This window comes from Balaenoptera ricei, chromosome 20 (assembly GCF_028023285.1).
Source record: "Balaenoptera ricei isolate mBalRic1 chromosome 20, mBalRic1.hap2, whole genome shotgun sequence".
In the NCBI taxonomy this organism is placed as follows: Eukaryota; Metazoa; Chordata; class Mammalia; order Artiodactyla; family Balaenopteridae; genus Balaenoptera; species Balaenoptera ricei.
Window position 1 is genome coordinate 46,501,312 of NC_082658.1, and position 27,719 is coordinate 46,529,030.

The following is a 27,719-nucleotide window of genomic DNA, read 5'->3' on the forward strand; positions in this document are numbered from 1 at the left end:
CACCCTCCAGTGGGCGTCTCAAGTAACGTGTCCACACCAACTGCTGAATTTCCCTCCGAGCCCGCTGCCTCCCTCAATCCCCCTCCCTGCCCCCCGCCCCCCCCACCCCAACCCCGCAGCCCAGCTCAGCACAGGGCACCGGCATCCACCCAGGAGCCCAGGCGAGAACCGCAGGCTGGTCCTTAAAGACTCCTTCCTCCCCCCAACATCAGCCAAGCTCACTTCCTCTCACCACCCAACCCACCTGCCTGGCACCGTCCTCGGTGGCCAAGCTGCCACCACCTCTTCCCTGGACGAATGCACAGCCACCTCACTGGCCACCTTGATGCCAGCGCTGTCTTGACACCCCCCCCCCCACACACACAAGGATCTCTTTAAAACACCAAGTAGGTCTTGTCACTTCCCAAGGGAAACCCTTCACCTGGCCTCCACGACACCCAGAACAAACCCTATACTCCCCCACCCCGCCCCGCCCGGCCCCTTCCTCTCAGGCGCCTCTGCCCCGATCCACCTTCTCCATCACCGGCCACGGTGGCCTTCTTGCCAGCTCTCAAACCAACCAAGCTCTTTCCTGCCTCAGGACCTTTACACTTCCCTGCTTTTTGCCCCACCCCAGCTTCACCTGCCTCCATCCCTTACGTCTCTAGTCACCTCTAGAGACGACCACCCCCCCATCACTCCCTCCCCTTCACTCTCTGTAATGTCTTCGAAGCATTTCTCTCTCTCTTTTTAAAAAAATTTGTATTTATTTAGGCTGCGCCGGGTCCTAGCTGTGGCACGTGGGATCCTCGCTGCGGCATGCAGGCTTCCCAGATGCAGCATGCGAACTCAGTTGCGGCATGCATGTGGGATCTAGTTCCCCGGCCAGGGATGGAACCCGGGCCCCCTGCATTGGGAGCGCGAAGTCCTACCCACTGGACCACCAGGGAAGTCCCCTCAAAGCACTTCTCTTTGTCTGCATTTACATTACTGACAATGTTCCTGGGTATGGTCTTGCCTTCACCCCTTAGAATAAAGCTCTTGGAGGGAGGGACCAGCTGGATCTCCGGTGCCCCACACACAGCTGTGGAATGAGTGCATGGCTGAGCCTTGTCAGGAAGCGGGACCCATCTGGGGTGGGTGGGAGGTCTGGAGGTGCAGACTGTTGGACGCACACAGTGGGGGTGTCAGGGAAGCTCTTGGGATGATTACCAGGACTCAGCCTTCAAAGCCCAGCTTGGTGCAGCCAGTGCCCTGTGCTTGCCCCCCGCCCCCCTAGGGCAGAATCAGCTGCCCCCTCCTGGGGTACAGCTGGAGCACGCATCCCTGCGGTTCTTTACATCCTCGTAGGCTGAGCTCCTCCAGGACGGACTGGGTTGTCTCTCCAGCAGCCCACCCCAGGGCAGCTCTCAGCCAAGGTCTGGGGACTTGACCTCCAGTGAGTGGACTCTTTCCTGCTTTGTGACTCAGCATTTGAGGGCTTAAGCCAAGTAGCCCCACCACCTGGCAGGGTCAACTGCTTTCGGACACAAGTCTGGACCCAGCCAGCAGGGCGCACTGCCTGCCATCTCAGGTGCCAGGCGAGGGGCCGACCAGCTGGACGGTAACAGGGTGGCAACTCTCATCTTCACACCTGGCACCAAGAGCTCGGTCGCTGCTTCTGTCAACACCACCCTGTCGCCCAGACCTCAGCTCGGCCCATCAGCTCCTCAGCTCCTGTCAGAGCCCGCTCAGGGCAGGACTAGGACACGGCTGCCTCTCTCCTCTCCAACAGACCTGACTGTGAGTCCCAAATCCACCACTTCCCAGCTGGGCGACCTCAGGCAACCTGTTTAACAGCGGAGCCTCAGTCCCACTAGCTGTAAAATGGGAATAAAACTGTATCTGTTTCACGCGGTAAGGTCTCTAAAGCGCTTGCTTCCCACGACCTCAATATGAGTGCTCTTGTCATTACTACCCTGGCATTGAGTTTCGTGCACAAATATTACAACCCTGGACACTTTTTAAAAAGTCTCGTCTCCCACAGACATACTTCGGTCACACATAATTTTAACACATTTGCTTCAGCTTTTAATGAGGGCTAATAGAAATATGACACGTTTCTGTATTTAAAAACAATAATGTTGGTTACAAAAATAATATTTCCAGAGTTCCCTGGTGGCGCAGTGGTTAAGAGTCCGCCTGCCAATGCAGGGGACATGGGTTCGAGCCCTGGTCTGGGAAGATCCCACATGCCGCAGAGCAACTAAGCCAGTGCATCACAACTACTGAGCCTGCGCTCTAGAGCCTGTGAGCCATAACGACTGAGCCCAAGTACCACAACTACTGAAGTCCGCGCACCTGGAGTCCATGTTCCGCAACAAGACAAGCCACTGCAATGAGAAGCCCGCGCACTGCAAAGAAGAGTAGCCCCTTCTCGCTGCAACTAGAGAAAGCCCGTGAGAAGCAACGAAGACCCAACACAGCCAAAAATAAATAAATAAATTTATAAAAAAATAAAATAAAATAAAATAATATTTCCATAGAAAACTCCATCTACTGTGTGGCCCATTGTCTCCTCAATCATGACCCTCTCCATAAACTCCTGTCAGGTTCAGGGATGAGTCTTTATAAGCTCATCTGACACTCTGAGCCTTAGTGTTCATATCTGAGAAATGGAGATAAAAGTACCTACCCAAGATTGCTAAGAGGATCTCTCAATAACAGGTTTCTAGCACCTAGCAGAGCGGGTGGCACATTGTAGGTGCTTAAGGAGTGTTGGCCCCATCCTGCCCCGCGCCTGCCTACCTGCTTCCCTCCATTGGATCATGGGCGCTATGTTTCACCTATCCCCCCTTCTGCCACGCCTGTCAAACCCAGGAAGAAGCTTATTCCCCCACTGTGGTTTTCTGGGCCCAATACTTGGGCTCCTCCTGCTTCCCTACTTGTTTTTTGAACTCTGACCTCTGTCTTATGGTTTGAGTGCATCTTGTACCTCATGCTGTGAGCACCTCCAGGCCTCCAAGGTAACAAGTAAAAGAGCATCAATGGCCCCTGCAGGAATAAGTGCACCAAGTGGGTAGACCAGAAAGCCAGGACAGGGCTGGCGTCTATGGCCATCGGAGCTGGGCCTGCGGAGCTACACTCACGATGCAGGTGCCTGAGGACACCAGGAGCGCTTTCCAAGTCTGGGAGACTGACTGCTCTTGCAGTCTGATACCTCAGGGAGCTCACAGCCACTTTGGAAGTAGTGGTGGTGTGACCTCTGAGAACGTCATGAGGTCACATGAGCCTACAAGGGCATCTGTGCGTTTGTGTCAGCCATGTGGTGTAGCTGAAAGAGCAGGAAGGCAGTTGGGTGGAGGTTTGAATCCCAGCTCTACCATTGAGTACATACGTCAGCTCAGGTAAGACCACCTCTCCCACCTGGTCTCCATTCTCTCATCTCAGAGTTGTCTAGGGGATCAAACAAGATAACATTTGTTTAGCTTCTAGTTGGAGCTGGTCACTGTGCCAGGCTGCCTTCATGATGGACATGCAGAAATTAAAGTAATAAGAATCCTTTCCTTCATTTAATGTATCAAGAAAGGCCTTTCCTTATATCCCAAGTCAAATGATTTCATTTTCTCTCCCCTAGAGATCACCTAGCACATCTTCACCTTCTCACACCATCACCATTCCATTTGGAACTGCGTATTTGTGTAATTAACTGATGGCCTGGTTACCTCTTCCAGACTGAAAGCGCCAGGAGGGACCATTTGACCCCAGACCTCAACACGGACCCGGCCCATCGTGTGCACTAACTATTAGGTGAGCTAGTGAATGAACACATCTGCCAGCACCGAGCATGGTGCCGCAAGCATAACACTGTACACACCTAATGTTCACGACAACCCTGAGAGGTAATAAGACTAAAAGTTAACACTAACGAGGGGGACTTCCCTGGTGGTCCAGTGGTAAAGAATCCGCCTTCCAATGCAGGGGATGTGGGTTTGATCCCTGGTTGGGGAACAAAGATTCCACATGCCATGGGGCAACTAAGCCTGTGTGCCACAACTACTGAGCTCGTGCACCTCAACGAGAGAGCCTGTGTGCTGCGAACTACAGAGCCCATGTGCCCTGGAGCCCGTGCGCCACAACTAGAGAGAAGCCTGCTTGCTGCAACGAAGAGCCCGCACGCCGCAATGAAAGATCCCGCATGCCGCAACTAAGACCCGATGCAGATAAAAATAAATTAATTAATTAAAGAAAAAACACAAAAAAACACTTACGAGGGCCTTACTCTGGGCCAGGCACTGTTCTAGGAGTTCCACACATATTAGCTCATTTGATCCTTCATAGTCCTACCAGGTAGATGTGTACACGTGAAGCTAATGAAACAAACATCTAGGACACTTATGTGCTCCGGAGGGGCCCTGCCAGTGTGTTCGGATGGTCATGTGCTTTGTAAAATGTGCAAAAGTAAGCTACAACAAGATCCTTCACCTTAAGGGATGACTCCACACATTGTAAGAGCTTCAGGCCCCACAAAATCTGGATGCTCCAGAGCAGAGGCACTACTCTTCCCATTTCACAGATGAGAAAACTGAGGCTCAAAACAATTAAGTGACCTGCCCAAGGACATTCAGAGCCAGGATTTGGATGCAGGCCTGCCTCCCAAGCCCTTCCACTCTGCTGCAGGCTTCTCGAGTCTAGGAAACGGAGCCCTGGACAGTGGTGACATGTGTCTGCCCAAGGGCAGCTTCGCAGCTGTGGGTTCTGAGCGGAGGGAGGGAGAGACGGAAGGAAGGAGGGAAGCAGAAACTCTGATCAGAAGGGTCCCAAGTCCAGAGCCCAGAGCCCTGAGCCCCAGCACTTGGCGGCAGAATCCTTATTAATCCTACCATCTCCTTCTCCACCCACCCCCTTGTGACCCAAATCTACTGTTTGCTTTTGCAACTCCTCAAAGCACTGAGAGCAAACTGCAATGAACCAGCCCAGCTCACCCCAAATAAACCTGCTCTCTGTCCCCTTCCCTTTTCTGGGCCCCTCCATCCACACGGCAGGGCCCAGCCCGTCTCTAATGCCAGGCTAAGGCAAACAAGAGCTGGCACATTCTGCCCTCAAGGGCAGGCCTCCCCTGGCTGTTTTGCAAAGGGCCGGTTTCAGCTGCCCGGGCATTCAGTTACCTTCATTAGAATGGGCCCTGAGAGCTGGCCGGGCACTGACCGCTCAGGGCAGATTCTATCACAGCAGGGATGAAAGAAGAGAAAAAGAGTGGTAATGGAGCTGCCTTTCCCCTGGCCACTGAGAGGGAGAGGGGTGGGTGGTGGAAAGAGAGGGTCCCATTGCCTGCCAGGCCCGAGGCCAGGCCCTCCAAAGGCTTGAATGGCCTTGCTCAGTTCCTGAGTCCTCAGGGCAACCAGAGAGGTACTGCAGAGCCATTTCTGAAGGTGGGCACCAGCCGGATGCTGGACCAAACTTCCCAATTCCATCAGAACCACTCAGACGAGAACTAAGTCAGAGAAGGTTTGAGGGTGGCAGTGGGGAAGGGGAACGCTGGGAAGAAACCACTTTCCAAACACCAGAAAGCTTGAGGCAGAGGTTCTTTTAAGGACACCTGGACTTTACTTTCTTTCCCAGACAAGGAAGTGGCACAAGGACCAGGAGAGCTGATGTTTGAAAACATTCTCTTAGACCAAAATGCAGAGGTTTTAAGTGCAATTTCTTCCAGAAATTGAAAATAAACTCTGAGTACAGATGGGCATTGCCATAACAAAAATTGAGCTTTCGAGATTGAGGGTGGTCGCGTCCCCAGAAGCCCCTGTCCCTGTGAGGGACTTCTGGGACAAAGGTGGCTCTGTACGGCTACTTGGTTTCCAGAGACTCTGCCTTCCTGGCTAAAGGAATTGATAATCCGTCCTAACCCAGAGTGTGTGAGTGAGCAATTGGAGGCCAATCCGTAATCCACCAGCAGAGCTGCAGTTGGCAGGCAGGGCTGGGAAGGCTGTAGACTCCCAGGCAGGGACTATGTGGGACAAGGGTTGAAGCCCAACCAGTTTTGCTGCTTGGTGGCTGTGTGACCTTAGGTCAGTCTCTTAACCTCTCAGCATAATTTTCTCAGCCTGTAAAATGTGCATAATCATAGTGGACATTTCTATAGACCTTACTATGTGCCAGATACTAACCGAAGCACTTCATTTGTATTAACGCATCAAATCCCCACAACACCTCAGGAAGGAAGCCTTGCTTCCTCAACCTACAGATGAGGAAACAAAGGCACCAGCTGGTGAAGAAACATGTCGAGGACCCACAACTAGAAGTGGCAGATGCGGGATACGATCCCAGGCTGCCTGGGTCCAGGGTGCATGTGCTTATCCATGACAGGATCCTGCCTCTGTCCCCTTCACCTGGGACCTACTGTTGTCAGGTGTGCCTCATAAGTGGTGCTTTCAGTGAAAGCAGATGAGTCAGGGGCTGGGATTTTGATGCAGGAGAGGCGCAGAGCACAGGGCTGGGGCTTTCGGCCCAATGGGGAGAGTCCACAGCAATGTTTCCAAACTTTGGTCAGATGAGCTTGCTGAGGATGCAGATCCCCGGGTCCACCCCAGCTCCCGAGTCAGGCACCAGGGCCCAGGGATCTGCATTTCACGTGGAAACACTGGCTGAGGGGTGAGGTCTCTGGAGAACTACCCTTAATTCCTCCCTGGCTGCAGCAGTCCTAGGTGGCAGGGGAAAGACCTCAGACCCCAGAGCCAGGAGAACCATGTTCCAGCCTGGCCCCAACTCACCGCTGGGGAAGTCCAGGACCCCGTGTGGTCTGTTTCCCCATCTGCTGCGAGATGAAAGCATCGCACCAGACAGTCTCCATGGGCTCTGCGCTCTGAAATGCTGCAGTTCTGAGCCTATGGGGCCCTGGCTGAGAAGATCCAAACTCGCCCACCCCACCCCGTTTCTCTACTCTCCGTAACGAGGCTGCAGCGCTAACGTTTCCTTTTGATTCTGGGCTCCCAGAGGGAGGAATAAAAATAAAATAACCATGACAGTGACAGCTGCACTGTCCTGAGTGGGCCCACACGGGGGGGAGAGTGCCACCAACCGTGGCCAACTTCTGCTGCTTAATGAGGGCAGGAAGGCTAGGGAGTCTCCATGCTGGCAGCACAGGTCTCCCCAAAGCCACCAAACACACACATGGGACGGCAATTGAGCCCGTGTGTCTGGTAGAGGAGGAGAGAGGTACGTGTCGGCGGCCCCTGGCCCTGGAGGTTCAGGATGTGCCTGCTGGGGACCTAGGCTGGTGTTCCGGAGACTCCTGAGGCCATGCCATGTGACGCTGAGCCCTCAGTGACCCCGACTCACTCTGATCCGGTGCCCACACCTGCCAGGCCCAGCCTGCGGCTCGGTCGCCTTCATCCCACTCAACCTGCACACTCCCTGAAGCCGGGGAGTACCACTGTGCCCAGTTTACAGATAAGGGAACTGAGGCCGGAGAGGCTGCAGGCTCAGTGTGAGGCAGCACAGCTGACAAGTGGCAGGGCTGGGGCTCAGACCCCGGCCACCTGGAGTCCCTCGCTCTCCATGAAGCTGAGCTGCTTCTCAGTGGGTGTTCATCACACAAGGGGATGAGGCCCCAATGTGCTTACGCCTCCAGCTTTGGTGGGTTTAGCTTTCTTGGCTTCAAGGATGGTTTGCTGGAATCTGGAGCTAGCAACCAGCAAAGTAAGTGCAGAGCAGAGGCAGGCTTACTGATCAAAACCCAGCTGAGGTTTTGGTTCAAGGACCAAGGTGTGGAGGTAGCACCTCTAAATGCCCAGGCATCAAGTGGGAGTTGGCGTCAGGGAACTAAGTGTTGGGTCAGGCTTTGCAACCAGCCAGCTCTGGGACCTTGGGACAGTGCCTTGCTCCCCTGTGCCTCACTGGGGCGGTTCCAAGGCCTTAAATGCTTCCCTGCACATTTCCAAGCCACTACCCCAGACCCTCTCTAATGTACACCCATCCACACACCGGCCAGGGCCACCTGAACCTTATGCCCTTCCTCTCACCAAGTCCTACTTACAAACACAAGCAATAAAACAGCTTATGGGTACAGTGATAAGACTGAGAAGGGTGATTCCCAAACTTCTCTGCACATTAAAATCACCTGAGGAGCATTTAAAACTCTCCACGTCCAGGCCAAACTTCAGGCCAGTGGAATCTGGATCTGGGCATGGGACCCGAGCACCAGCACATTTTAAAGTCCCCAGGTGATTCTCGTTCGCAGCCGAGCTCGAGCCCCAGTGACCGGCAGGCGCGCATCTCAGACTTCAAGGAGCATGTGAATGAGCCACTGCCGTCTTGTTAAAATGCAGATTCTGACTCAGCTGGTCTGGGTTCAGCCTCAGAGCCTGCAGTTCTAACAGGCTCCCAGGTGCCATCCCTGGACCACACTTCCAACAGAAAGGACCTGGAGTGTTGGTGACACAGTTTGCTCCTGAGGGGAAGACAGGGTTCCCTGGTCAAGTCACATCACCCTCTTTGACAGTCCCGAGGGACATCAGTGTATCAGACTGAGGCGTCCTACACCCATTCATATCTGATTGGTTGGTTGGCTCACGGCAGTGCCGGGCACCCTGGTGGTGGTTCTTATCAGTGGGTGTTATCAGTGCCTCTTAGGGACCGGCTGAGGGCTCTGTGGAGAGGATGGAGGTGCAGACAGCGATCTGAGTCAAAGGCCAGGCCTAGGCTTGTGTGTGTGGAGTGGTCTTTCTGCCTCACCTGCACACCTGCTCCTCTGTGGCAAATGGCCGTAAGGTACTGCTCAGACAGGTGGGGCTGGGGAGCTGGGGATGGTGGGGTCTATGAGGTGGGTGAGGGAGCTGCCGGGGGTCACCCTGGCTGCAGTGGGTGGGGGTGTGTGGGTAGGGACCACGGGTGTGTGGGGTCTTGGGTGGGGAGCCGTGGGCAGTGAGGGCTCAGCGCGTGACCCAGCCAGGTTTACAGCAGAGCTGTTCTTCACGAGTCGTGTGTGATCCCTCCTGTGAAGTGATAAAAAAAAAACATACGCGATTTTGCTTCCGTGAAAAAACAGTCCTGGAGGGAAAGCCACCTGCTACTGCCAGTCATGGAAAGCGAGAAAAAAATGAAGAGGTCCACGAAATTCATGGTTCTTTGCCAGAAAATAGAAGTGAAGTAGTAATATTTATAGCCACCAATGTTTCTAGTGCTCTGCTTTCCGTCAGGCTCCACCACATCCTAACTAATGCCACGGGCTTCGACTTGGTCTCCCCGAATCCTCACACCGAGCCTGAAGAAGAGAGCACCAGGCTCGTGCCCATTTCACAGACAAGGAAACTGAGGTCCAGAGACGTGACAGGACATGCCCAAAGTCTCACTAGGAAGGGGTTGAGCCGGGATTCAGACCTAGGTCTTTCTGACCCCAACGTCCATGCTCTCAATGTGAAGCTCCACGCTCCTCCCACGGACAGCAGACACTGACCACTTACCACAGGCCGGGTCCTAAATTAAGCATTTTAAATAATTTTTTTTTTTTAAACAACAGAGAGCCCAATAAGCCAAGACACCGAACATGAGTCTCCAATGCACTTACTCTTCCACCAGACCCAAAGAATACTTTTTCTTTTTTCTATTTTTTGGCCGTGCCACATGGTTTGCAGGATCTTAGTTCCCCCACCAGGGATCGAACCCGTGTCCCCTGCAGTGGAAGCGTGGAGTCCTAACCACTGGACCGCCAGGGAAGTCCCAAGACTGCTTTGGACCCCAAAGCCGAACTTGAAGTGCTCCACCCCATGCCCCGAGCCGGCATTAGCACACCGGTCTGCCCCAGCCCAGCCTGGGCCTGTTCTGGGAAGGCGACCGGCAACCATCCTGCCCAGGATTTCCTCCCTCCTGGGGGAGACTGGAAAGCAGGAAAGAGCCCTGAAGCTGCCACCACTTTCCAGTCCACTCTGGGCCCTTCCGTCCTGAGCCCTGCTCTGTACCTGGCACCATGCAGGCTCTGGGCACCCCAAGCGGGTGCAGTGAAGTGCCAACCCCTCCTCTGCCTAGAACAGAGGAGCCTGGCTGGGACAGAAGGACCCTCCCCTGCCATGGGGGCCGGGTTGGTGTGGAAGGGGGAGGCTGTTTCCAGTGGGGTTTGGGGGAGAGAGCTGGGAAAGGGTTCGGGTGTGGCAACTGAGCTCTCCCCAAAATGGTTAGTGCTGCAGATAGAGCAGAAGGGAATTCTAGGGGAAAGAATGGCATAGGCAAAGCCTAGGAGTAGGGAGGGCAGGCAGTGTTCCAAGAAATCCTGGGCAAATCAATCCAGCATGAGAGGGGGAAGGGCAGAAAGGTTTTGGTCAAAGTGACCAAACATTCACCAGGACCTAGGAGGTGCCAGATGCCAGGGGACAGGGATGAATGACAGACAGCCTTTGGCCTCCTGAAGCTCAGAATCTAATGATAAAGAAAACTATAACCCAAACATTTTATCCTCATTTTACAAATGGAGACATTGGCCCCAAAGAGGTTAAGCCCAAGACGATACAGCTCACCCATCTCACAGGCAGGACTCCTCTCCCAGGGTCCTGCACAGCCGGAGGGTACTTGTAGACCTCTGGCAGCTGGCTTAGGGGAGAAGGGACTTGGAGGAGGGTAGGACTGGAGAGGTGACACAGAGGAGGGGGGCAGGAGACACCAGAGGTGGTAGATTGGAGACAGGAGGTCAACAGAGAGGCTGTTGCAACAGTCAGACAACCAGGATGAGGGCCAGGACCAGGACTGTCATGTTCAGCTGCACAGGTTGTGTACTGCACAACTCCCAGAGGCGCCATTCCCATGGACTACAGTGAGATTAGTCCTCCTTGAAGTTGTGTAGCACAGGGACCCTCCTAGTAGATAGAGGGACCAGACTCACACATGATGGTGTATGTTGCCACGAGCCTTTTGGTCCCTGCGTAACAGTTGCTGACCAAACCCACACTGTTATCACAAAGCCACATTCTGCTTCCTCTGGGGAAGCAGTGGCAGCTACGCCCCAAACACATTTCGCACCACACTCTGGGCTACCCACAGGGCCCATCAGTTCCGTATTTCTGTAACAAAGATGCTGGTGCACGAAGGGTTCCCAGAGCAAAGAAGGCTGGCAACTGCCTTCACCTCCTGCTGGGGTCCCAGAGGTGCACGTGAGCATTCTGAAGGCTCTCAGAAGTCCTGCAGCCAAGAAGCTGCTCATCTTTCCTTGATGAGTTTCCCAGACTCCCTCTCAGAGGAGCCCCCTTTCTTTCTTTCTTTTTTTTTTTTTAATTAATTTTTATTGGAGTATGGTTGCCTTACAATGTTGTGTTAGTTTCTGCTATACAGCAAAGTGAATCAGCCGTAGGTATACAAATATCCCCTCTTTTTTGGATTTCCTTCCCATTTAGGTCACCACAGAGCATTGAGTAGAGTTCCCTGCGCTATACAGTAGGTTCTCATTAGTTATCTATTTTATACATAGCAGTGTATATATGTCAATCCCAATCTCCCAGTTCGTCCCACCACCCCTCCTTCCCTCCTTGGTAACCATAAGTTTGTCCTCTACATCTGTGACTCTATTTCTCCTTTGCAAACAAGTTCATCTGTACCATTTTTCTAGATTCCACATATAAGCGATATTGTACGGTATTTGCCTTTCTCTGGAGCACCTTTTAGCAATCCTGGCACAGCCCTGCACAGGGAGGCTGGGTGTGGCCAGCCTCCTTCACCAAGCAAAAGGCTTTAGGACCCTCTTTGTGCAGGTCAGAGGCCACGTTCAGGCTCCAAAAGTAGTAGGAATGGGCTGGGGGAATTCTTCTGCCTTCTCTCCCTAGCCCAGGCCTCACCCCAGCTCCTGGAATACTTAGTTTCCTTCCTTTCTGTAAAAGATTGTTCTCCAGGAATGCAGACCCTCCAGATGAGTTGCCTTTGATTCTAGGCAGACCCCTCAGGGCAAATGAGTCCCTCTGGTCCTTTCTCCCAGGCGGGGGTGAAGGAAGTGAAGAGAGGCCCGGGAAACTTGAGAAGCCTCAGGAAAAGTGGATGCAGAGCTGCTCTCTGTGGGATCTGGGGTCAGGTAGGTGCAGATTAAAGCCCTGGCTCTGCACACTGCAGTCCTCAGACCTTGGGCAAGCGACTTAACTGCTGTCTGAGCCTCGGCTTCCTCACCAGTAAAATGGGTCTAATGGTACCTACTTGGCAGGGTTGGTCTGAGTAGACAGGACGGGGGTGGGGTGGTGATGAGAGATTAGATATGTAAACTGCCTGTGCAGGGCTGACATTCCATCTGTCCAGCCCCAGCCCTGCCTTGTGCCTGATTCGTGCTGAGACCTGGGGCCAACTGGAAGGGCCTCCTGGATGCTGGAACTGGAGATATCAGGGGGCTAGAGAGAGATGGGCTGGAGAGAGAAAGATTGGATACACAGGGACAGAGAAAGAGAGAGCGCACAGGCAGAGAGACAGAAAGACAAGTTAAGAGAGAAGGGGTCCTGGCCATGGGCGGGGGTGCGGCCTGCTTGTTCCTGCACCTCCCAGAGAGGCGAGCTCCTGACTCCAGGAAGGTCCTCATTCAGCCAGTCAGAGAACACTGACCAAGTAACTCACTCAGGCCCAGGACTGGGCTGGGCAGAGCAAGCAGTGAGCCTGGTCCCTGCCCCTGGGAGAGAACAGTCTAGACAGAGGGAAACTTGGAAGCCACTGGGGTCCACCCTCCAAATTCCCATTCTTGAACTGCTGGTCCTGATGACCAATCAGAACAAAATGCTTGCTATCCAAATTATGATGAAGCTTCCCTTCTTCCCCCAGTTCTGTGAATTCTGGCCACCCCTGCTGAGTCAGCACACAGCCCCTTCCCAACAGCCCTCCAAACACAGGCTGGCCTCAGGGTAAACATTCCCTGATCCACTCCCAATGGCCAAGCCACCCTGTCGCCTCCCTCCCCACACCGGTGGTTCTTCCTTTGTTTATTTCTCCTGCAAAGAAACCCCCTCTTGCCTCACCCTTGAGATGCTTGGAGATCTTACGGTGAGAGCTTCCTCCCTACTGCCATGGCCCCCTCCTCCTATTTCAAGAGTTTCTCCCCCCACCCGCCAGCTTGGAATAATCCTTTCAATTAGTCTCTCCTTATTAAATCCGAACTCCCCCCCCACCCCGAAACTCATTTTTTGTTGTTGTTGACATCTGTGAAATTATTTACAATAAAAGACATTCATAGTTGGACTAATAAGATAAAAAATAAGCCCGACAGAAAAAGCAGGTAAATAAGTAAATGGAAAGTTGATTCACCATTAGCTCTAAGTTTTCTAACTACCAAGACAAAAACGGGAATGCAAGGTTAGTTACACCGCAATTCTTATTATCCGATGAGAGAAGGAAATCATTTCATCAGGAAAGACTTTTTTTTCTGGTGCAAAATCCTAAGAAGAATGTATTAGATCCAAGCGTGCAAAATGGCAAATTGGATAAGGTTTCCAGTAGCAATTTTAAGGAGGCTGAGGAAATATTCTGTTTAGGGTTGCCTTACACTGAGCCAAGGGAATAAAAACAAAATGTACATCCGTGAAGAGGTATTTGCAAGAAGGTAAGATGAAACAGTGCTTTCTGACAGGGAACGGATACCAGGAATGGAAAATCTAAGGAATGGGGGTTAGTGTGCCCTCAGGAATACCTTCTCCCATATCACTCTTCCAAGCTGAGTTTCTGCCTGTAAATTCAGGTGCAGCCCCTTTCCAGGCCTCAGCTGATGTTTACTGCAGCAGATAAAGGTCCTGACGAGCCTCTGCCTGGGTGCCGGACCCCTCACCCATCTCAGGGGTCCTTTCAGCCCGGATTAAAAATTCCCTTGAGGAAAGCAAGAATATTCCAAGTCACAGCACAGGAAGAAGCCCAGGCAGGGAGCAGTAAAGGCAGCTGTTCTGAAACGGGTTCTGCATGTAAATTCTTGGCATGGGTGTTGAGAAGGTGCTCAGCTTCTCAGCCCCCAGCGTCAAAGGAGCCCTCTCTTTCCATCTAGATACAGCGAGTGTGTACAAAGCAGGGGCTGGGCCAGGCTCTGAGGCAGGGACTTGTGCAGTGTCCCTCCTGCCCATCCGCCCGGTGCTGATAATCAAAGAGGCTTGGGGAGGATCATAAACCTGGGACACTCAGAGCCCGCAGAAAGTTCCCCTCAAGAATCAGACTTCTTGCTGTGTCTCATATTATTTCCAGTCATTTTTATTGCCCTGGTCAGGATGGGAACGCAGCAATGACCAGGATGGGAACAGCTGTTTATCCCTCTTATAAAATGTTTGGGCATTTTCCCTCAGGCTCAGTGGGTGTGGTTTTCATGCCCTCAGGCCCTGCCTACCCTGGGAGGTGGGTGTGACACAGGAGTGAGCCCAATTCTGGGGAATGCCCCAGGGGGTAAATCTCCTAGCTGTGCAGGAGCAGCCAGCGGGGGTGGGGGGTGGGGGGTGGGGGGTGGGTGCGCGGTGGGGTTGTGGGATGCAGGTGTAGAAGGAAGCCTGGGTCACAGGCATTGCTTGTCAGTCCCTTGTCAGCAGCCCTGGGGCAAAAAGTATTCAAGTCTCACAATCTGTGCCTTGTGAGCTGAGAGATTCCAGCATTTTCTAGGCACTGTACTGAGTGCTTGCATTCTCATTTCTCGTTTTTTATAATAACCCTATGCAGAAGACACCAATTACAACCTCTGTTTAGCAAGGGAAGAAAGTGAGGCTCAGCGAGGTTAAGTAACTTGCTCAGGATGGTCCACTAGTAAGCGACACGGTCAGGAGTCAAATCCAGGACCCTCAGACCCCAAAGCCAACGCTCTTCCCAAGTTTAAATCAGCCCTTTGCCTCTGGGGCTGGGTCTGCCCCTAAGTGCCTACACTCTGAACCAAAGCCTGGGAGCCCCTCAGCTTCCCAGTTCCCAGCCTGGTCAGCTGTCCTGTCCTGCACCGGGGCAGTGAGCCCGGCCTGACTTCCCCCAGACACCACGCCCCCCGGGAGTCTGCTTAAGGAAAGGAGCGCCGGAGAGACAGCAGAGCAGTGACAGAGCAGGCGGCGGAGCACGATTCCTGGGAGGGAGTGTCTTGTCTGTCACGGTAGCAGACACGTGGAGACGGAAAACCACGAGGGGCTCACCACATGCGGAGGTGACAGCGACTGCTAGAAACAACACTTCCTGGCAGAGGGTGGGAGGGATAGAAGCAACGGGAGCACCCCCGGGCTCTTTCCACATCTTCCCACGGCATTGAAGGCGGGGGTGGGGGGGCGAGGGCGGAAGGGGGGGAAGGGGGGGCCGGACCCACAAGTCACCAAAAGCACGGCTGGTGCGATCCCCAACCAGCGGCGTCACCACCACCGGGGAGCTTGTAGGAGATGCAGTCAGGCGACCCCAGACCTACTGGATCAGAGCCTGCCTTGTGTTAAGCCCCCGAGTGATTCGTACACACATTAAGGTTTCAGAACCCAGGTGCAGAGTCAGAGCAAATAGTCCTCCCCCTTTCAGCTCCTTCCTATGCCCTCCCCCCTCCTCCCCACGCAGCACTGAGTGTGGTTTTACAGCCTCTGACCTGAAGGGGGCGCCCCTCAACTGCTCCCAGGCGGGAGGAAACCTAGCCCTCTCCTACCTGGCAGAGCTGACCTTGCACAGCAGAGGTTCATCCGTCCAATATGTACCGCCAGCTGCTCCGTGCCACCACTGTGCTTGGCGTGGAGGGCACAGCAGTGAGAGGAGGGCACAGCAGTGAGAGGCAGGCACAGCCCTCCACCCACGTGGAGGAGACAGGCAGGACACACGTAGACAGTTAAGAGTGTGGCAAACAGTGGCGCAGGCTCTAAAGGAAATGAGCAGGGTGTTATGACAGTGACAGGGGACGGCTGTAGAGGGGGTTCCTTGAGATGCGTGGGAAGGGAAGGCTTCTCTGAGGAGGTGACGCTTGTGCTGAAACTTGAATGATGCAAGGGCAGCTGTTCAAAGACTTGAGGACGAGGGTTCTAGGTAGAAGGAATAGCCAGGCAAAGATAAGAAACTAGCTTCGGGGGTTTGAGGAACAGAAAACAGGCCAGTGTGGCTGGAACAGCGAGGATCATGGGGAAGATGGGATGGGACCAGGTCAAAGGTTCAGGCAAAAGTGAAAGCTGGTAGGTCACAGTGAGAAGTCGGGGTTTAGGATTTTACCCTAAGATGACAAGTGATTAGAACATCTTAAGTGGGGGAGTTCTAGGACCTGGTTTAAGAGTTTGAAAGGACACTCTGGCTGTTGTAAGGAGGAAGGGAAGAGAGAGTGCAGGTGACCAGGTAGGGGGATGGTGTGAAGCTCTGACGGGGTGTAACGTGGAGTTGGAGAGAAGGGGACACCTCGGGACGGATCCTGCAGATAAAACCAACAGGCCTTGCGGACGGGTTGGCTATGGAAGGAAGGAGAGACATTAAGCACAACTCAGTTCTTGGTCCGAGCGCACAGGTGGGTGGCGGTACCAGTTCCTGAGATGGGGAGCCTTTTCGAGAGCTAAGAGGATGGGGCAGCATCAAAGGGCTTTGTGCCAGACGGGTGTGAAACGCCCACTAGGCGTTAATGCAGTTAGTGCACAGGGCGCTGCGGTTCCATACGAGAGTCTGAAGACAAAGGCAAAATCAGTGGGGAGACAACCGCTTGGGGCCCTCAGGTGATGGTGCACATAGAGCAAAAGGTGGATAAACTATTCCAGATTAACAGAGACTAAAGAGACATGACAACTAAATGTAATGTGTCATCCTGGATTGGATCCGAGATCAGACAGAAAAGCTATAAAAATATTGGGAAAACCTGAATATGGAGTTTATGTTGTGGTTATCTAGGAGGATATCCTTGCTCCTAGGAAGGGTCAAGTATTTAAGGGTGAAGTGTCATAATGTCTGCAACTAACTTTCAAACGGTCCAGCCCCCCTCCCCCCCAAAGAAGCGGGTATACAGAGACGCACACAAATGCAGAGAAAGCAAATTGCCAACATGTTAACAACCGGTGAATCTAGGGTGGCAGATCTGTGGGTACTCGTTATACTGCTCTCACAACTCTCCTGAAAGTTGGAGGAAAAGTACATTTGGTGGGTCTTTGTGAAGTCAGTGTGATCTACTCTCCGTTCTGGCACCTTTTGCAGGGCAGCCTGAGCTCGCAGAAGTTTTCAAAACTGGGTGGCAGACGAGGAACTCTCTAAATGAGATTCCTGTTTGGGCTCTGACACATGGAGCCCCCGCCCTGCTGACCCAGAGTCCCCGTGGGCCCTTGCACGCCTCCCTCTGGGAAAGCAGTCACGGCTCACTGGTCACCAAGAATGCTCCCTGCACGGGCCTGAGAACCCAGGCGGCCCGGTTCTACCGGGGACGGACGCCTCCAGCCAGGGCCCTGTGGTCCCGAACCACTCTCCCCAGAGGATACTTCCGGGGCCATGTGCCAAGGGCAGCCGACATTTGAACACACACGCTGTGCCAGGCATTGGCCATTTTCAAGGTATAAGACTTCTCCCCCACCCCCAGCCTCTGCGTTCCACCCTCAGGGAAAGAAGTGTTGATGTAAACTGACCAGAATCCAGGATGTTGTACGGGTCATGGCTTCATGGAATCCCGTGAGGAGCTTTAAAAAGTGCTGACGCCTGGGTCCCACCCCTAGAGGTTCCGGGTTCATTGTTCTGAGGGACAGCTGGGCATCCAGAATCTTAAAAGCTCCCAGAGAATTCTAATATGCTGCAAAGTCTGAGCATTCTTAGCTTAGATCCTTGGTTTTCAACGTTGGGTGTACATTCGAGTTACTTGGGGAGCTTTTAAAAATAGATGAGTGGACCCCTCCCCCAGACTAATTGAATTAGAATCTCTGGGAGAAGGGACCAAGGCATCAGGATGTTCTGAAAGCAGCCTGCATGACTCGAGTGTGAAGCCAGGGTTAAGAACAGCTTGTTTAGACTCTGCTGTTTCTGAGAACTAGCATCCATCCTGATATAACTGTATGTGTGACTAACATCTGTCCTTATGTGATTGTGTATATTTGTGCTTTCCCACAGTTACCTGTGACAAGAATTAACTCATCAGTGAGGGAACCAGCAGGTTGGGATAGCTGCTTCAAAGGAGAACAGGAGAGATCAAGGTACGTATAGTCAATGAAAGAAGATGGCAAAGTTAGGTACAAAATTGATAATAGCCTATGGGGTAATAAAACCAAACTTTTTTCTTCTCAGCTTTAAAAAGATGGGAATGTAAGTGGTCACTCTCTCAAGTTTGCTCAAACTCTAACTCAGTGAGTCAAAGTTCTAAAGATAGGCGTGAACTTGAGCATTAAGGCTGGAGTTGGCAGGAGGGGGAGTTCAAGAGTGTCCTGGAAGTTGGTCTCAGTGGGCCAGCTGAACCCAGCCTTCCTAGGGTCGGGATGGTCAGGGGCAGAAGATGGGGGACAGATGGTCCAGGACAGACCAAGGCAACCATCAACATTGGCTCTGCTTCTGTCCCAGCCACCTTTGGTTTAATCAGAATTTAATTACTTCTCAAAGATATGACTTAAGGATCTTTTTATTCTTACAGAAATTCTCGGGCTTCGGATAAGTAAATTATTCTTTCCTTTGGAAGGAGGAAGGTGCTGGAACAGAAAAAAAACCCCCAAAAAACCTGGGGCCATATATGAGAGGAAAGGATCAAGTAAGGCCCCTCCCTGAGCTAGGAAACACCCTCCCCCCTCCCCTTACCAGCATAAGCATGGTGCCACCACCTACACCTTCACCAGCACAGCTGAATCAGAGGCTGCCAAGAAAAGTATTTTTAGAATTTAAAAGTAACATTGTTGCGAGTGGTTTTAGAGATGCTTGCTTCAAAATGGATGAAATTAAGCAATGGTGGACTTGGACCTTCAGGCCCTACATACCCCCAGGCCAGTTCTGGAGAGAAGCTCAGGGCAGATTTTTAAAAACTGTTCTGGCAAGACTGGAGGTTGACCAAGCTCCTTCTGATTATGAACAGAAGAGCCAGTTTGGGCTCAGGCTGACGTCCTCATTCCCAGCAAACCCCGGTTTCTTTTGGCCTCCGGGGACCCCTTAAGCATAACCTTGTCAAGAGCTTCTGGTTTCCGTGAGGTGAGGTGGGCAGGAGGGAGGGTAAGAGGGGATGAGGAAAAAAAGGAAAACTGGATCCTTATCTCACCACAGACATCAAAATTCACTCTGTGGATCAAAGCTTTAAACATAAAAACCAAATACATAAAATAAAAATAAAACAGAATATAGTGTCACAGCCTTGGGTAGGAAAGCTTTCTAAGCATTACACCAAAGGCAGAAGCCACAATGGAAAAGACTGAGTTGGCTATAAAAACCTTTTAGATTTGCTGTCATAAACAAAGTTAAAAATAAATGACAGGCTGAAAAACTATTTGTGAGGTATGTCCAAAAGTTAATATTTCTACTTCTTTTATATCAGTGGGAATGAATACATCTATGGAAACGAGGGTGAAGAATGTGGGCAGGCAATTAATGAAGAAAGAACTCCTGGTGACCAATAAAGGCAATTTAAGAAGTTCAACCATACTATAATTCAAAAGAGCAATCCTAATTTTAGCCTCTCAATGAGAAAGATTTGAGAAAGCAGAACAGCCAGCATCCAAAGGGTAGGAGGAATCTGACACAATCCTGATGAAAGATTAATTGAGACAACTTTTCTGGAAAGGAATTTGACAGATGTATTAGAAATTTTAAGATTTGTATCCTTTTGATAAAACGGTTTCCACCTATCAGAATTTATCTTAAAGGTTGGCAAACCTTTTCCGTAAAGGGCAGATAGTAAATAGTTTAGGCTCTGTGGCAGCCACTCAACTCTGCCATTGCGATGGGAAAGCAGCCACACAAGAGTGAGCAGATGGGCGTGGCCATGTTCCAATAAAACTTTATTTACAAAAACAAGCTGCTAGACTTGGCCCATGGGAACTGTCGTTTGCCAACCTCTGGCTTGCTCTATAACAGTGAGTGCTTCTGTGGGGAACAATTTAGCTACAAGAGTGTTTATAACACTGCTTTTGTTAATCCCCCAAAGTAGGTTAAAAAAAAAAAGTATATATATATATATATATATATATATATATATATATATATATATGTATATATATACCCAGTAATAAGGAACTGGTAAATAAATGTGGTTGTCTTCTTGCAATGAAATATTAAGCAGCTATTTAAATTTATGCAGAAAAAAAGAATATGGCTACATTGTTATATAGATTAAGCAGGCTGGAAAATAGTTTGTAAATGAACTATTAGAACTAATAAGAGAGTTTAGTAAGGTTGTCACGACAAGATCAACACCAAAAATCAAAACGTCTCCTAGACACTTAGCCATAACCAATTAGAAAATATCATGGCAAAAAGATCCTACATGTAACAGCAACAGAAACTCTAAAATAGAGTCACCCTATGAAGAAATGTGCAAAACCTATTTGAGAAAATCATAACACTTTCCTGAAGGGCATAAAAGAAGGCCAGAAAAGATGAAGAGATATATACTATGTTCTCAGATGAGAGAATTCAATACTGTAAAAAAGCCAGTTCCCTTCCACTGATGTACAAATTTCAAACAAAATCTCTAGCAGGATTTTAAATGAATTTTGACAAAAAAGAGTATTCTGGAAGAGAAAATATGTAAGGATAACAAAAAAATTTTTAAAAATAAAGAATGATGAGGGAGGCTTTCTCTATCAGATATCACACTGTAAAGCAAGGGTAACTGAAACTGGCTTAGAAATAGGTAGACAAATAGATCAATACAACAGACCAGAGTCCAGAAAGAGACCCACGTTATATAGAAATTTAGCTCACGATAAAGGGGTGAGATTTCAAATAAGTGGAGAAAGAGGGACTATTCCACAGTAGGAATGTGAACAGCTGGCAACATTTGGAACATAAAAATGCCAGATATTATCCTCACCAAAACCAAAAATAAGCTCCTGGTGGATCAAAGAGCTAAACATATACACTTTTTGTCTAGAAGTATTTGAAAAACATATATAGGAGAATAGTATGTTTATAACCTTAAGGTAAAGAAGGCACCACATAATACACAAAATGTAAATGGCATAAAAGGACTGATAATGATGACATCCAAACTTTAAAATTCTATGCAATAAAAGACACCAAAACCAAAATTAAAATATAAGCAAAGTGCATAGACTGACAGAATATATATAGATTTTGTGTATATAGATTTCAAATAAATCGATAAGGAAAAGACAACCCAGGGACTTCCCTGGCGGTCCAGTGGTTAGGGCTCTGCGCTTCCACTGCAGGGGGCACAGGTTTGATCCCTGGTGGGGGAACTAAGATCCCACATGCTGTGAGGCACGGCCCCCCAAAAAAAAGAAAAGAAAAGGAAAAAAAAAGGAAAAGACAACCCAACAGAAAATGAGCAAAGAGGCAATTAACAAAAGAAGAAATCCGAAGGCCCAGTGAACAGAAGGAACGATGGTCTCCTTCACCATAAACGGCAACACAGATGAGAGTGAGAGTGAGTTTTCCTCCATCAGATTGGTGAGCGGGAGAAGGGAGGGGAGAGGAGTGGAAGGGAGGCCTGTAGGTAGATGGAGAACTTCCAGGACTGGCAAAGGGCTGAGGATCCGGGCACTCTCTCATCTACTGTTGGATGATACAATTGGTACCGTCTTTTTGGAAGAAAAATTTGGCCCCATCGATTAAAAAATAAAATCTGCATACCCTTCGATAGAGCAATTCCATTTCCAGATTTCAAATCCTAGAAATACTCAGAGAAACGCTCTATGGCGTTGTGGATAAGGATGTTCGCTACGGGCGCTGTGCTGGGTGTGAAGGAGATGAACTCAGCTCGAGCTCTGCCACCACCAGGTGAAAATGGTGTCGCCGTGTGGGGAACATGGAGCTGTCCTGGAGGGTGAGGTTAAGGCAGGGATGACAGAGGGCACAGGGCCCCAGGGAAGCTCGGCACAGGTCCCACTCCAGGCTGGGGGCAGAGGGAACTAGAGAAGGCCTCCTGGAGGAGGAGGTACCTACTTAAGTCTTAAATGATGAGCAGAAGTTATCCCAGGGACAGTGGGTGGGAGGCCATCCCAGGAGAAAGAAGAACTTGTGCAAAGTCTGGGAGGCAAGAGAGAACAGGGTCTTTTCAGTAAATGAGGAGCAACTGGGTGTCACCTATTTCGGGGTGTGAGAAGTGTGGCAGTGAGAGGTGAGGCTGGAGAAGTGGTGGATTTTATCCCACTGGTGATGAGGCGGCCACCGAAGGGGGGTGGTGACACAATCAGGGCAGCTCCTTAGGAAGATCCTGAGGCGACTGTGGGATGTGGGTCTGGAGAGAGAAAGGCTGGGGGACGATGAGGAGCCAGGAGGCAGCAGAGGGAGAGGGACGAGGGGTGAGTGGGGACCAGAGGACTCAGGCTGGCTGGATGTGGGGTGTCAAGGATGACTTTGGCTTAGGGGCTGGATGGATGGTGACACCATCGCTGGGATGGTGGTTACACAGGAGGAGCACCAGGTGGCCTGACACCCTATTCATTTTATGGGGTTCCCTATAAACCAGCCCACGTGGGAGGACGACGCAGGATCTCACATGAGGGCTTATGAGTCAGATTTCATCCCACTGCCCCCTTGCCTTTAAGGCCCGAGGGTGGGGCTCTCTGTGACTGCCCATGTCCCCACCCTACAGAGACCCCTACACCATAAGGACTGGGAGCTGCAAAAAGGGAGTGCAGTAGCAGCCCGCTAAGCAGGCCAGCCTCACGACGGACTCGCAGGGCGTTTCCTGAGACCTCAGCCTCGGGATGCCAACCCATGGACCCCTGGGACACCCAGCACCCCCTCTGACCAAACTCAAATCCACCTGCATCAGAAAACTTGCCAACAGTTGGGTTTACCAGGCCCTTTTTGCGCCAGGGCGCTGCAGGCTCTAAGGACACAGGCAGGGTGACATCCAGTGAGTTCAAGAGCTGGTGGGACAGATGGCCAATAGGCACGAAAAGATGCTCATCATTGCTAAGTATTTGAGAAATGCAAATCAAAACTACAGTGAGGTACCACCTCACACCAGTCAGAATGGCCATCATTAAAAAGTCTACAAGTGATAAATGCTGGAGAGGGTGTGGAGAAAAGGGAACCCTCATACACTGTTGGTGGGACCGTAAATCAGTACAGCCACTATGGAGAACAGTATGGAGGTTCCTCAAAAAACTAAACATAGAGTTGCCATATGATCCAGCAATCCCACTTCTGGGCATATACCCAGAGATAACTATAATTCAAAAAGATACACGCACCCCTATGTTCACAGCAGCACTATTTACAATAGCCAAGACATGGAAACAACCTAAATGTCCATCAACAGATAAATGGATAAAGTAGATGTGGTATATATAAACAATGGAATACTACTTAGCCAGAAAAAGAATGAAATAATGCCATTTGCAGCAACACAGATGGACCTAGAGATTATCATACTAAGTGAAGGAAGTCAGAAAGAGAAAGACAGATATCATATGATATCACTTATATGTGGAATCTAAACTATGACACAAATGAACCTAGCTATGAAACAGTAACAAACTCACAGACATAGAGAACAGACTTGCAGTTGCCAAGGGGGAGGTGAGGCGGGGGAGGGATGGACTGGGAGTTTGGGGTTAGCAGATGAAAACTATTATATATAGAATGGATAAACCACAAGGTCCTACTGTATAGCACAGGGAACTATATTCATTATCCTGTGATAAACCATAATGGAAAAGAATATGAAAAAGAATATATATATATATATATATATATATATATATATATATATATATATGTATAACTGAATCACTTTGCTGTACAGCAGGAAACACAACATTGTAAATCAACTATACTTCAATTAAAAAAAAAAAAAGAGCCTGTGGGATGCAGGTGTCACCTACCCAGACGGACTTGCATTGTCTGGAGAGCAGGCGGTGATAGCTGGTTTGGGGGGGGTTGGGTTCCAGGGGCCTGGAAGAGGGGTGAATGGGGCGGGTGCCCTCAGGCTGCCGGGTTTGCATCTGTTTACCAACCAGCACCACAGAGTGTTTCACTGCTTCACTACTTTAACTATGACCCTCTCGTCAAGTGTTGACGTCAGAGGTCCCTGCCTCACCCTGTGGGTGGGGGGAGGCATGCTCCTGTGGTCCCATCCTACGTCATGCTCGCTTGGTCCCAAACCACTCCTCCCCTAGCAGCACCTGGGAAGCCCAAGTAATGATCCAGCCTCCCTCTGCTTGGTTGGTCTCAAGCTGACCCCTAGGGGACAGCTGGGACACAGCAGGGCCCTAAGGGCTGAGCCTGCAGGATGAGGATGTGCCCCAGGCAGACCCCCTCAGCTCCCCCCAACCTGAGGAGCTATGGTCTCGCCCCTCGTGGCCTTTAGCCAAACGGAACCCAGAGCTGCCCAGAGCTGCCCAGACGGTGCAGGAGCCTGAGCAGGGAGGGATTCATTCACAACGCGGGGCCTCCAGGCCTTTGCAGCCCCTCACTGTGGGAGCCCACCGGTCCGCAGGCTGGCTTTGCGCTGTGCCCCCTCACCCCTCCCAGCACCGAGGAGCCCGTCGTGAGGAAGAGAGCCCCGGCCCCCCACGCTGCCCACCGGGCGCTCACGGACAAGGCTGCCCAGTGCGTCCAGTGATCAACAGTCACCTCGCTGGGCTCGACCACCCGAGCCACCTGTAAGGGCCAGACAGGTCGGGGGCAGAGAAGAGTTCACCAGGAGGGGCTTACACCGAAAGTCCCGAGAGAGGAGATGAGGGGGGCACTGGGGTTGCTGGGATTCGACCGACCTGATCTTTCTGCTTTTCTGTAACCTCCAGATTTTCTATTGTGGAAAAAACAATATTGCTTTAAAGAGAAGAGCACTCTCGGGACTTCCCTGGTGGCGCAGTGGTTAAGAATCCGCCTGCCAATGCAGGGGACACGGGTTCGAGCCCTGGTCCAGGAAGATCCCACATGCCACGGAGCAACTAGGCCCGTGTGCCACAACTAGTGAGCCTGCGCTCTAGAGCCCGCGAGCCACAACTACTGAGCCCGTGTGCCACAACTACTGAAGCCCGTGTGCCTAGAGCCCGTGCTCCACAACAAGAGAAGCCACCGCAATGAGAAGCCCACGCACCGCAACAAAGAGTAGCCCCCGCTCGCTGCAACTAGAGAAAGCCCGCATGCAGCAAAGAAGACCCAACGCAGCCAAAGATAAATAAATAAATAAACAAAAAGAAGAGCACTCTCTCCGAGGCCAACTCCACCACGCCTATCTCTCCCCTTTTCTCCACCTGCCAGTGTGGCCGGCCTAGTGCGGAGGCCACAAAAGCAGCCCACAGCTGCAGGAACGGGATCCGGCCCTGGTACCGCTGGCTGGTGCGGAAGCCCAGCTAGGGCTCCACTCTGACCTCCAGCTCCTCACATGCAGGCCTTTATTCTGAAACACCGGTAACCAAGGGTGAAAGATGCAGACTTCAGCACCATTTCTCACACGAATCTCTAAGACATGGCACTGGGAGGAAGGGGATTCTCACATATTAGCAGCCTGTTTTCTCACTGAATTTTCACAAGACGGGTATGGCGAGCCCTGTTTCACAGGCTCTGAGGAGTTGAGAGTAACGTGCCTGGGTCTGCAGGGCTCATCAGTGGCCAAAGCGGGGTATGGACCCAGTTCTGAATGATCCCACAGCCCACCTCGTTACCCCACTTCCTGTTCAATCCACGAGGGCCCCACTCCAAGACTCCCAGGACACTCAGTGTCTGTCCTGCATTGGGGTCCTCTGCTCTGGTCCTGGTCCCATCAGTCAGGCCCAAATGCATCTTCACCCCACATCTGCTGCCCCCTGAGGCAGGCCTGGAGCCCTCACTGCTGGCCTCTGCACCTCTTGGAGCCCAGCTCTCTTCACTCATCCCTGAGGGCACAGCACCCTGGGGTCCAACCACCTGAGACCTATCTTGGAGGCCCTGGTACCCAGCTTGGGTCTCTGCCACCTTTGAGCCTTGGCCTTCTGTAACACCATTTTGCTGGGCAGCTCTGGGCATTATGGCCCTGTCAAGAGGGAAAAAAAAAAAAGCACAACCTACAAGTCAAGAATTACGCTTTTTTTTGGCTGCGTGATGGCACGGCATGTGGGATCTTAGTTCCAAGACCAGGGATCAAACCTGCGCTCCCTGCAGTGGAAGCACGGAGTCTTAACCACTGGACCTCCAGGGAAGTCCCAAGAATTATGTTTTATTTGGCAGACTTACTGAGGACTTAAGCCCAGGCAGATAGCTCTGAGGGACTGTTCCTAAGAGGTAAGGAAGGAGCCAGGACATACAGGAGTTTTGCAAAAAAACCAGGTAGTCAAAACATCAAAAGATTACTATTAATTTAAGAAAGACAGACATCTCAAGTTCATGAATTTAGCGCTTTTCTATGTACGGGAAGATGCAAGAGTCTGGGCTCACTGAAATCATTCCTTTATATGCACCTTAGCTCTCTAGGGCCAGTACCCTGTTTTCTCCATCCTGAAGCCCCTCAGGGGGCACCATTTGGGGGGGAGCCCCAGCTGGAGTGGCTGATGGCGTGATGGCCACAACATCCTTTGTTACCGATATGGCAACCTACATTCTTTGTCCACAGCCCTCTGTAGGGACCCCCTCCCCCAGTCCCAGCCCTGAGCCCACCACCCAGCTGGATTCCAAGAAGTATGCCATTGGCCAAAGTGACCTCTTGGTCCTGGGCCTCCTTCAGCTATAGAAAAGACTCATATTTTAGGGTCCAGATGAGGCACCAACCAGAGGGTGGAGAAGAGGTTTTGGAGCTAGCCTGGATGACAAACCAAGGAGATCCTCTTCCAGCCCTGGGGTGTCTCCGCCAGAAGGGACCCCAGAGACTGTCAGTACAGGCATCATGAACTGTATTCGTCTGTAAGATGCCTCTGCAAGTGTTTGGGAAAACGATGAAAGTTTCATAATAAACAAACCATTAGGTGATGATGGCAGTAAGACAGAGCCATGGGGACTGTGGTCCTTGTCCCACTTCCTGGAACAGAGCTCCTAAAACCCTTGGAACTTCCTGGGCGATAGGAGTGACTTTTATTATTCATAAGGAGTCCCTTTCAACCCCACCTGAGTTCATGCTAATGAGGTGACTCAGGTGGGATCCCCAGAGAGCCACAGGATGGGGCTGGTCACCACAAAGACCAAACTGGTGATTTGAAGTTGGGAACTTTAAGCCCCACCCATGCCCACCTGCAGGAGGTGAGAGGGCTGCAGATGGGGTCATACAAACTCTAGAGCAATGAGACCCGGAGCTTCCGGGTTGGTGACACACTGCCGTGCAGGGACGTGGTGCCCCTGGAGAGTGCCCCCGCCTCCCGGCCACATACCTTGCCCTGTGCGTCTTTCCTGAATTGTATCCCTTATAATAAAGCAATAATCATAAACAGAGTGTTTTCCTGAGTTCTGTGAGTTGTTCTAGTGAACTACGGAACCTGAGGGGGGTTGCGAGAACCCCGCATTTGTAGCTGGCCCCAGCAGAAGTGCAGGTAGCCTGCGTCCCGTCTGTGGTTGCTCCCAAGCGGGGCTGAGGCTCTGGCCCTGGGGCCTGCACCACCTCTGGGCAGTTAGTGTCAGGAGTGGATTGGATTGCTGGACACCCAGCTGGTGTCGGAGGAAAGAGAAAAATTGTCACCCTGCCTGCTGTTGACCTCGAGCCTGCCACTTTCCCTCTGGAGCTCAGCTTCTCCTTGGGACCTCAGAGTGGGGGAAGGTGCCCTGTGAGGACTCCCAGCCCCTACACCCTCTGCTGTGGCTTCCCA

General features: G+C 51.4%; 1 protein-coding gene across 1 annotated transcript in view; it reads right to left on the reverse strand.

The window, feature by feature from the left end:
* The window catches only part of RAB11FIP4 (RAB11 family interacting protein 4), a 120,892-nt gene that overhangs the window by 54,794 nt on the left and 38,379 nt on the right, over nt 1–27,719 (reverse strand). The gene's annotated exons all lie outside the window — the stretch shown is intronic.